Source organism: Pseudonaja textilis, unplaced genomic scaffold (genome assembly GCF_049901715.1).
Source record: "Pseudonaja textilis isolate UNSWEBS1 unplaced genomic scaffold, rPseTex1.2 PTEXSCF22, whole genome shotgun sequence".
NCBI classification, from domain to species: Eukaryota; Metazoa; Chordata; class Lepidosauria; order Squamata; family Elapidae; genus Pseudonaja; species Pseudonaja textilis.
Genome location: NW_028262865.1, coordinates 658,451 through 668,450, shown reverse-complemented (window position 1 = coordinate 668,450; position 10,000 = coordinate 658,451). Strand labels below are relative to the sequence as shown.

Genomic DNA, 10,000 nt, shown 5'->3' with positions numbered 1-10,000 from the left:
GGAAGGAAGAAAGGAAGGAAGAAAGGAAGGAAGAAAGGAAGGAAGGTAGAAGAAAGAAAGGAAAAGGAAGGTAGAAGGAAGGAAGGAAGGAAGGAAGGAAGGAAGGAAGGAAGGAAGGAAGGTAGGAAGAAAGAAAGAAAGAAAGAAAGAAAGAAAGAAAGAAAGAAAGAAAGAAAGAAAGAAGAAAGAAAGAAAGAAAGAAAGAAAGAAAGGAAGAAAGGAAGGAAGGTGGAAGAAGGAAAAAGGAAGGTAGAAGGAAGGAAGGAAGGAAGGAAGGAAGGAAGGAAGGAAGGAAGGAAGGTAGAAAGAAGAAAGAAAGAAAAGGAAGAAAGGAAGAAAGGAAGAAGAAGGAAAAAGGAAGGTAGAAGGAAGGAAGGAAGGAAGGAAGGAAGGAAGGAAGGAAGGAAGGAAGGAAGAAAGAAAGAAAGAAAGAAAGGTTGAAGAAGGAAAAAGGAAGGTAGAAGATAGATAGATAGATAGATAGATAGATAGATAGATAGATAGATAGATAGATAGATAGATAGATGGAGAGAAAGAAAGAAAAGAAAGAAAGAAAGAAAGAAAGAAAGAAAGAAAGAAAGAAAGAAAGAAAGAAAAAGGTACAGGAAAGAAAGATGGAAAGAAGAGAAGGAAGGAAGGTACAAGAAAGTTAGAAAGAAGGAAAGAAAGAAAAAAGAGAAAAGAGAAAGGTAGAAGAAGGAAAGGAAGGAAGGTAGAAGAAAGAAAGATAGATAGATAGATAGATAGATAGATAGATAGATAGATAGATAGATAGATAGATAGATAGAAGGATAGGTAGATAGATGGGTGGGTGGGTGGGTGGATGGATGGATGGACGGACGGACGGACAGACAGACAGACAGACAGAGAGATCGATCCAGTGGCAGGAAAATCAGATTTAGGCAGCTCAAAGGAGGATCAAGACTGATTGCAACCTGGTTTTCCTGTTTGAAAAGGTTTCCTCTTGAGAAGGAATCGCTTCTCTGAATTGTTCAGCCGCCTGGATTCATTGGCTGTGACGGGCAGCCGTAGAAAATGGATGGATGGATGAGAGGGAGGGAGGGAGAGAGAGAGAGAGAGAGAGATGAGAGATGGAGGGAGGGAGGAAAGGCTGCTCTGAAAAGATAAGAGGAGAAACAGAAAAGATCATGACTCAACTGGGCTTTTATTTTCAACCACGTGGTTTCCAGGCAGTGCTTTCCAGGACACCCATTTTTCGGGTATTTTTCTGGAGTTTTGAGAGGTGTTTTTTTTTTTGGCTCATTTGCAGTCCGTTTTTCAGCCATTTCCCAGGTAGTTTGGGGCCTTTTCAGGCAATTTTTCTAGCCATTTCTCAGTCAGTTTTTCTAGCCATTTCTCAGTCAGTTTTCCAGGCCTTTTCAGGCAGTTCTTCAGGCCATTTTTGGGGGCATTTTAGGGGGTCATTTTTGGCCCATTTGCAAGCCATTTTTCCTCTATTTCAGGCATTTTTTCCAGCCATTTCTCAGGCAGTTTTTCTAGCCATTTCTCAGTTTTTCCAGCCATTTCTCAGTCAGTTTTTCTCTCCATTTTTCAGTCAATTTTTCTCTCCATTTCTCAGTCAGTTTTTCTCTCCATTTCTCAGTCAGTTTTTCTCTCCATTTTTTAGTCAGTTTTTCTCTCCATTTCTCAGTCAGTTTTTCTCTCCATTTTTCAGTCAATTTTTCTCCATTTCTCAGTCAGTTTTTCTCCATTTCTCAGTCAGTTTTTCTCTCCATTTCTCAGTCAGTTTTTCTCTCCATTTTTCAGTCAATTTTTCTCTCCATTTTTCAGTCAGTTTTTCTCTCCATTTCTCAGTCAGTTTTTCTCTCATTTTTTAGTCAGTTTTTCTCTCCATTTCTCAGTCAGTTTTTCTCTCCATTTTTCAGTCAATTTTTCTCTCCATTTCTCAGTCAGTTTTTCTCTCCATTTCTCAGTCAGTTTTTCTCTCCATTTCTCAGTCAGTTTTTCTCTCCATTTCTCAGTCAGTTTTTCTCTCCATTTCTCAGTCAGTTTTTCCAGCCATTTCTCAGTCAGTTTTTCTCTCCATTTCTCAGTCAGTTTTTCTCTCCATTTCTCAGTCAGTTTTCCAGGCCTTTTAAGGCAGTTGTTCAGGCGATTTTTCAGGCATTTTAGGGGGCATTTTTGGCCCATTTGCAAGCCATTTTTCAGCCATTTCTCAGGCAGTATTTCAGGCCATTTCAGGCAGTTTTTCCAGCCATTTGTCAGGCAGTTTTTTGGGCCTTTTTAGGCAGTTTTTTCAGGCCATTTTTCAGGCGTTTTGTGGGATGATTTTTTGGCCCATTTGCAGGCCATTTCTCAGGTAGTTTTTCAGGCCATCTCGGAGTTTTTTGGGCATTTTCAGGCAGGTTTTCAGGACTTTTTAGGTAGTTTTGGGGGGCATTTCTTGGCCCATTTTCAGGCTGTTTTTCGGCCATTTTTAGGCTTTTCTTGAGGCCTTCTCAGGCAGTTCTTCAGGCCATTTTCAAGCCATTTTCCGGGTTGTTTTTGACTTGATAAAAGGCTCAAAATGGGCCTCCTGCTCCAGGAGGAGCCCCTGACAGAATCATACAGTTGGAAGGGACCTTGGAGGTCATTTAGCCCAACCCCATCCAAGCTGCAGACCTTTATACACACATAGAAAGGGACTTTTCTATTCCAAGCTCCTGCTCTAGCAGGAGCCCCTGACAGAATCGTACAGTTGGAAGGGACTTGGGAGGTCATCTAGCCCAACCCCCTCCTCAAAGCAGGAGACCCGTATGGAATAGTGTCAAATGAAAGCGTGGGAAAGGAACCTCGGAGGTCCTCTAGACAACCGAGCATCGTGTTAAGTTTTTCAGGATACCATATATTACATATATATTATAAATAAAATATGAATTTAATTTATTAAGTTAAATTTTATTTTATTTAATTTACTAGATCTCCATTTCCTGGCCATTTCTTGATGTCAAACAGGTTAATAGTGTTAATGTGACTTTTGTTTTTCCTCTTTTGAACTAATGGCCTATAGACCCAAATCACTTAGTTTTCCCTGTGAATTAGTCTTACCAATACTATGAATAGTATGAATTATTCATTATTATTAATTATTCACAATGATTAATGGGCTATGAATTAGTCAAGGATGAATTGTATGTATTATATTTTATTGCACTGTCCGGAAAACGATGCTGAAAGATCTTCTTCTGATAGAAATTATAGAATATGATAGAAATGGTTGTGATTTTTTTTTTAATCCTTTGAATTTTTGTAAACTTTTTAAGATTTGGAATTTCAATCAAGTTGTTTTGTTTTTTAAAGTTTTTAAATCAATCAATCTATCTATCTATCTATCCATCAACCAGACACCAGGCACTTTCTTTCATATGTGCTCGTTGTGCTTGAAAACAACGAAACGTTGGGAAGAAAAATAAGAATTTAACTGCAAGAAATAACTGGGGAGGGGGAAAAAAAATAAAACTTAAACCTGAAATTTTTCCTCTTAGGGATAATTAGAGGTGATGACAAGAAAGACATTGAATTATATAATAATACACAGGTTGACAGCTGCTAGAATAAGTCAGGCTCAAAACTGGACATCAGAGAGGAGTCCCACAGATGATAGGTTAATAATAAAAAAATGATGGATCATGCAGAAATTAATAATAAAAAACGATGGATCATGCAGAAATTAATAATTAAAAAATGATGGATCCTGCAGAAATTAATAATAAAAATGATGGATCCTGCAGAAATTAATAATAAAAATGAGGGATCCTGCAGAAATTAATAATAAAAACGATGGATCATGCAGAAATTAATAATAAAAATGAGGATCCTGCAGAAATTAATAATAAAAAATGATGGATCCTGCAGAAATTAATAATAAAAAACGATGGATCATGCAGAAATTAATAATAAAAATGAGGATCCTGCAGAAATTAATAATAAAAAATGAGGGATCCTGCAGAAATTAATAATAAAAATGAGGGATCCTGCAGAAATTAATAATAAAAATGATGGATCCTGCAGAAATTAATAATTAAAAATGATGGATCCTGCAGAAATTAATAATAAAAAATGATGGATCCTGCAGAAATTAATAATTAAAAAATGATGGATCATGCAGAAATTAATAATAAAAAATGATGGATCCTGCAGAAATTAATAATAAAAAATGATGGATCCTGCAGAAATTAATAATAAAAAAATGATGGATCCTGCAGAAATTAATAATAAAAAACGATGGATCATGCAGAAATTAATAATAAAAAATGAGGGATCCTGCAGAAATTAATAATAAAAAATGATGGATCATGCAGAAATTAATAATAAAAATGATTAATCCCAGAAATTAATAATAAAAATGATGGGTCCTGCAGAAATTAATAAAAAATGATGGATCCTGCAGAAATTAATACAATAAAAATGATGGATCCTGCAGAAATTAATAATAAAATGAGGGATCCTGCAGAAATTAATAAACTTAACAACGGAATTGCAGGAGAAGGAAAAAAAAAAGAATAATATTAGACGGTCTGGGAGAAATGGTCTCTTTGGTGAGATAACAGGAGTCAAAGACAATGCAAAATGTAAACGTAATTGATGTACTTTTGTGTTGTGTGTGTGTGTTTGTGTATACACCTACATACACGTGTGTCTTTTTTTTTTGTAAATTTTATTGGTTTTTAAAAACAACCATAAACAAAACATCAAAATTTCAAACTTTAGTTCCGTGATGTAAACAAACCATGTGCCATTTAGTTTAAGCATAAATCATTTTATGCATCTATTTCGACTCTTCAATTACAGATCCATTCCATCAAAACTCATATTATCAATCAAAAATTAGATACCCCATTATCATTATTAATCAATCATTTCACTATAGTTTATTCATTCATATTTTACGAGGTAACCATAAGTAATTTACTTAGGTTTATTTTATAACAATTCATATTATGCCCCAAATCTATCCTAAAAACATTTTGTACATATAATAAAAAAAAGAAACACATCTTTTATATGTTTATTATTTTCTAAAAATCTACTATACATGTGTGTGTGTGTGTCTGTCTGTCTGTCTGTCTGTAAAAAAAAAGAAACAGACATCCTGCAATCTCCGGAACGTAAAATTACATTCATTGTAATCATACCAACCTTTCATCAGCTTCTGCTGACATCGCCAGAGGATTAAGCTACTATTACAGAGATCTCTGCCTTTACATCTCACTAATCAATTTAGTAAAGATTTATTGAATGGTATACATGTGAATTTGCCCACAATTGAAAAGAGAGATAAAATACCGAGAGAGGGAAAAAACAATGGAAGAAACATTGAAAGGTGCAGAAATGAAGAGTTTGACACTAGAAACGGAAGAAGAAGAACCCTAATATATATAGTCACACGGTGTACTTGGAATAATGCCTCTCAATGGAGAATAGAACAACCTACAAAAAGATTTGACGTATTTAGAGAGAGCAATGAGAGGAACTGAAGCCAAGTTATAATGTGCGATATGATTAGGCCTATGGGAATATATATATCGACATATTGGATTAGTATTAGATTCGATCAGAAGGATTTCACTTACAATGTTCAGATAATTGAAATATGTCCCCAAACCGCCGCACGATTGAAATGGAATGGTTTCTTGTGTGTACAGGTGTAAGTGTGTGTGTGTGTGTGTGTGTGTATGTATACTGAACAAAGCTGAATGCCATACATACACACACACACACACACATATATATATATACACACACACACAGACACATATATATATATATATATATATATATACACATCTATCTATCATCTATCTATCTATCTATCTATCTATCTATCTATCTCTATCTATATATACATATATACATACATACATACATATATATATATATATGTAGGCCTAGGTATGTTCAGGTCTTCCTTTCCCATGTAAGATTCAGAGTATCTCTGGTGATGTTTCCGCGAGGTCCCCCGCCATCCTCAGGCTGAAGTCCTTCCGTTTGGTGTGTTCGATTTTAAGGGACAGTTTGTGTTGACCTTGTTTTGGACTGAGTCAAAAAGCTCTTCCTGGGAGAACTTTTTTTCCCTCCAGCCTGGAAGGTTGAGTTGGAGATAATAAAGGGATTCTTCTTGGCTTCTCTGACTGTAATTTGGTGCCACGCCCTTTCTGGGTCATCGCAAACAGCATTTAAGATAGTTGGACCATTGGGCTATATATGGAAGTGACGAAACAGAGAGCGTGATGGATTGCCACACGTATAATATTTTCTCTCAACCACCCAAATTTTTCGGCCATTTTGGCGAGAAGTGTTGCGGCCTCCGCCACGAAACCTGACGATGGCGTCCCTCAGGTTGGGCCCTACTACAGCCGGTTGATGTAGTACCGTCTGGCCGTTTCTCGAAACGATCATCTCCTCTACTTATCGCCATCAGCTCAGAGACCTGCCTTGCTCCGCCGTCGCCCACCGCCTCTGTTATTGAAAACCGTAGAAGCGGTTCCCGCACTGGCGGATCAGTTCCTGCAGGTTCCAAGGTCGGCGTTGCGGACGTATTCCTGAAGGGGGGTCCTCCCAGATCCTCCACGCAGGTGAAGAGGACAACGGTGTGCCGGGTGGATTGGGCCCAAAGATATCCCAGATGCACTGGTGGCTCAGCGCGTCGGGCGGTGGAAGCGTCCCACTGGGTGACTCAAGATCAGGGCATGTGGGCCGGGTTGGGAGAGGTCGACGCAAGCCAGGATCTCCCCGTACGCACGATCTCCGTAGTCGCCACAGTGTCGAACAGGCCAGGGGTGCCGCACCACGTAGACCGCCTGCCAGTCTCCTGCCAGCTTCCCTGCCCTCTCTGGCACCTTAGGTGGTGGTCTTAGCTGACACGACGGACTCAAACTCCTTCCGGTGTTGCCTGTGGCGCTTTTCCCACCGCCCGACTTTCCGACCAGGATGAGCCGGAGTTCGGCATCGCCCCTGGGAGTTTGAAAAGACAGGAGACGGGCGTTAGGCTGGAGTGAAGTTACACCGCCGTGGAGTGGAATTCAGGGCATGGATTGTTGTTGACAGAGAGAGTGGAGGGGGGATGGAGGGAGGAAGGAGAGAGAGAAAGCAGAGAGAGAGAGAGAGAAAGAGAGAGAGAGACACAAAGAGAGAGAGAAAGAGAGAGAGAGAGATGGAGGTAGAGAGAGAGAGAGAATCAGAGAAAGAGAGAGAGAGATGGAGAGAGAGAAAGAGAGAGAGAGAGATGGAGAGAGAGAAAGAGAGAGAGAGATGGATAGATAGCCAGCGAGGGAGATAATAGAAATAGAGATAGGTGGATGGGTGGGGGATAGACACAGATGGAGGATAGGATACTATAGATGGATGGATGGATGGACAGATAGAGAGAGAGAGAGAGAGAGAGAAATGACAGATGATAGGTATGTAGGTAAATGATAGAGTGATGGAGATACACAGAGAGAGAGAGATAAATGATAGATGATACGTAGGTAGATAAATGATAGAGATGGAGAGATAGGTAGGTAGGTAGGTAGATAGATAGATAGATAGATAGATAGATAGATAGATAGATAGATAGATAGATAGAAATGATAGATGATAGGGAAAGAGAGAGAGAGAAAGAAATGATAGATGATATGGAGAGAGAGATAAATGATAGATAAATAGATAGATAGATATGATAGATGATAGGTAGAAAGAGAGAGAGAGAGAAATGATAGATACGTATGTAGATAAATGATAGAGATGGAGATAGATTGATCAAGAGAAAGAGAGAGAGAGAGAAAGAGAGATAAAATGATAGATAGAAAGAAAGAAAGAAATGATAGAAAGAGAGGCAGACAGACAGACCAATTGATTGAATCCGCCTCTGTCTTGCTCCCCCCCAGAACACGGCCACCGTCGTAAGTCCAAGTCAAGCTGCCGAGCCCCGAGGTTGGAGGCGGGACCCCAGGGTTGGTCCTCCAGGGTGGGGGGTCGGGGGTCTCTACCTGCCCATCCTCCTGCTCCGCGCCTCCGGCCTGAAAGAGGGGAAGGGGGGATGGGAATTAGGAGCGATCCCTCTGCTTGGGAAGGAGGGAAGGGGGCAGCGAAGGGAAGGGAGGTGTATTTTCCGGGAGGGGGCGGGGAGGGAGGGAAGGAAGGAGGGAGGGAGGAACAAAGGAAGGAGGGAAGGAGAGAAGGAGGAAGGGAGGAAGGAAGAAGGGAGGAACAAAGGAAGGAGGGAGAGAGGAAGGGAGGTGGGATGGAAGGAAAGAGGAAGGAGGGAGGAATAAAGGAAGGAGGGAACAAGGAAGAGAGAAAGAAGAAAGAAAACCAGGAAGGACAGAAGGAAGGAGGGTGGGAGGAAAGAGGGAAGGGCAGCAGGAAGGAGAGGAAAACGAGGGAGGGAGGGAGGAATGGGGGAGGGCCGGGACCCCCCTTGGAGACAACCCCCATTTCTTCCCCATACCTACCTGGCGAGAGTCGGCGAAGGACTGTAGGCTATTTGTCTCTCCTTCCTTCCTTCCTTCCTTCCTTCCTTCCTTCCTTCTTTCTTTCCTTCCTTCTTCCTTCCTTCCTTCCTTCCTTCTTCTTCCTTCCTTCCTTCCTTCCTTCCTTCCTTCCTTCCTTTCTTCTTTCCTTCTTTCCTTCCTTCCTTCCTTCCTCTCTCCTTCTTTTCTCTTTTCTTCTCTTTTGTGGAAAAATAAAACAACACATCAATCTCCTTACAGAATCAGAGAGTTGGAAGAGATCCTTGGAGGTCATCTAGTCCAACCCCCTTTCCCAAGGCAGGAAAAACTCCCCCTGTATTCTACGTCCCTAAAAGACCCCAGTGTGGGGGGAGTTAGACTCTGGGAGGGAGGGGGTCTCTCTCTCCGTGAAGACCTGGGGAGAGGGGCTGTCTTAGCCCTCCCCAAGGAATCTTCCTCCTCCTCCTCCCCCCACACAAGTCCTCGGATCTACGTCCCCTCTTCTAGCGAGGGGGGGAGGGGGAGGAGGGCCCGGAATGGGGAGGGGGGGTGGGCTAAATCCCCTCCAGACCCCCCTCATCTCCCTCCCCAAAGACCCTGAAGGGTGTGTGTGTGTGTGTGTGTGTGTGTGTGTGTGTGTGAAGTCCCCCTTCCTCTGGAAAGGGGCTGTGGACCCTCCTTTCTTGTCCCGCTTTGCGTCCGATCGGCTCCTTTCCTCCCCCCACCATCCCTTGAAGAAGGAAAGGAAGGACGGTAGAAGAAAGAAAGAAAGAAAGAAAGAAAGAAAGAAAGAAAGAAAGAAAGAAAGAAAGAAAGAAAGAAAGAAAGAAAGAAAGATAAAGGTAGATAGGTAGGTAGGTAGGTAGGTAGGTAGGTAGATAGATGGAAAGAAAGAAAGAAAGAAAGAAAGGTAGAAGAAGGAAAAAGGAAGGTAGAAGAAAGATAGATAGATAGATAGATAGATAGATAGATAGATAGATAGATAGATAGATAGATAGATAGATAGATAGAAAAAGATAGATAGATTGATGGAAAGAAAGAAAGAAAGAAAGAAAGAAAAAGGTACAGGAAAGAAAGATGGAAAGAAGAGAAGGAAGGAAGGTACAAGAAAGTTAGAAAGAAGGAAAGAAAGAAAAAGAGAAAAGAGAAAGGTAGAAGAAGGAAAAAGGAAGGAAGGTAGAAGATAGATAGATAGATAGGGATAGATAGATAGATAGATAGATAGATAGATATAGATAGATAAAGATAGATAGATGGAAAGATAGAAAGAAAGAAGGAAAGAAAGGAAGGAAGGTAGGAAGGAAGGTAGAAGAAAGGTGGAAAGAAAGAAAGGAAGGTATTAGAAAGACAGATAGATATAGAAAGTTATATGGAAAGAAAAAAAAAGAAAAGAATGAAAGAATGATAGAAAAAGAAAGATAGATAGATAGATAGATAGAAAGAAAGAAAGAAAGAGAAAGGAAGGTAGAAGAAGGAAAAAAAAAAAAAAAAAAAGGAAGGTAGAAGAAAGAAAGAAAAGAAAGAAAGAAAGAAAGAAAGAAAGAAAGAAAGAGGAAGGGTAGAAAGCC

The 10,000-nt window shown here is 40.3% G+C and overlaps 2 protein-coding genes and 1 long non-coding RNA gene across 5 annotated transcripts in view; 2 read left to right on the top strand and 1 right to left on the bottom strand.

The window, feature by feature from the left end:
• Window positions 1-10,000, top strand: part of LOC148123718 (uncharacterized) — a 194,116-nt gene that overhangs the window by 18,326 nt on the left and 165,790 nt on the right. The window lies entirely within an intron of this gene.
• LOC113453370 (GTPase IMAP family member 2-like) overlaps window positions 1-10,000 on the bottom strand; it is a 132,179-nt gene that overhangs the window by 76,844 nt on the left and 45,335 nt on the right. The gene's annotated exons all lie outside the window — the stretch shown is intronic.
• LOC113453807 (GTPase IMAP family member 3-like) overlaps window positions 1-10,000 on the top strand; it is a 137,203-nt gene that overhangs the window by 102,781 nt on the left and 24,422 nt on the right. The window lies entirely within an intron of this gene.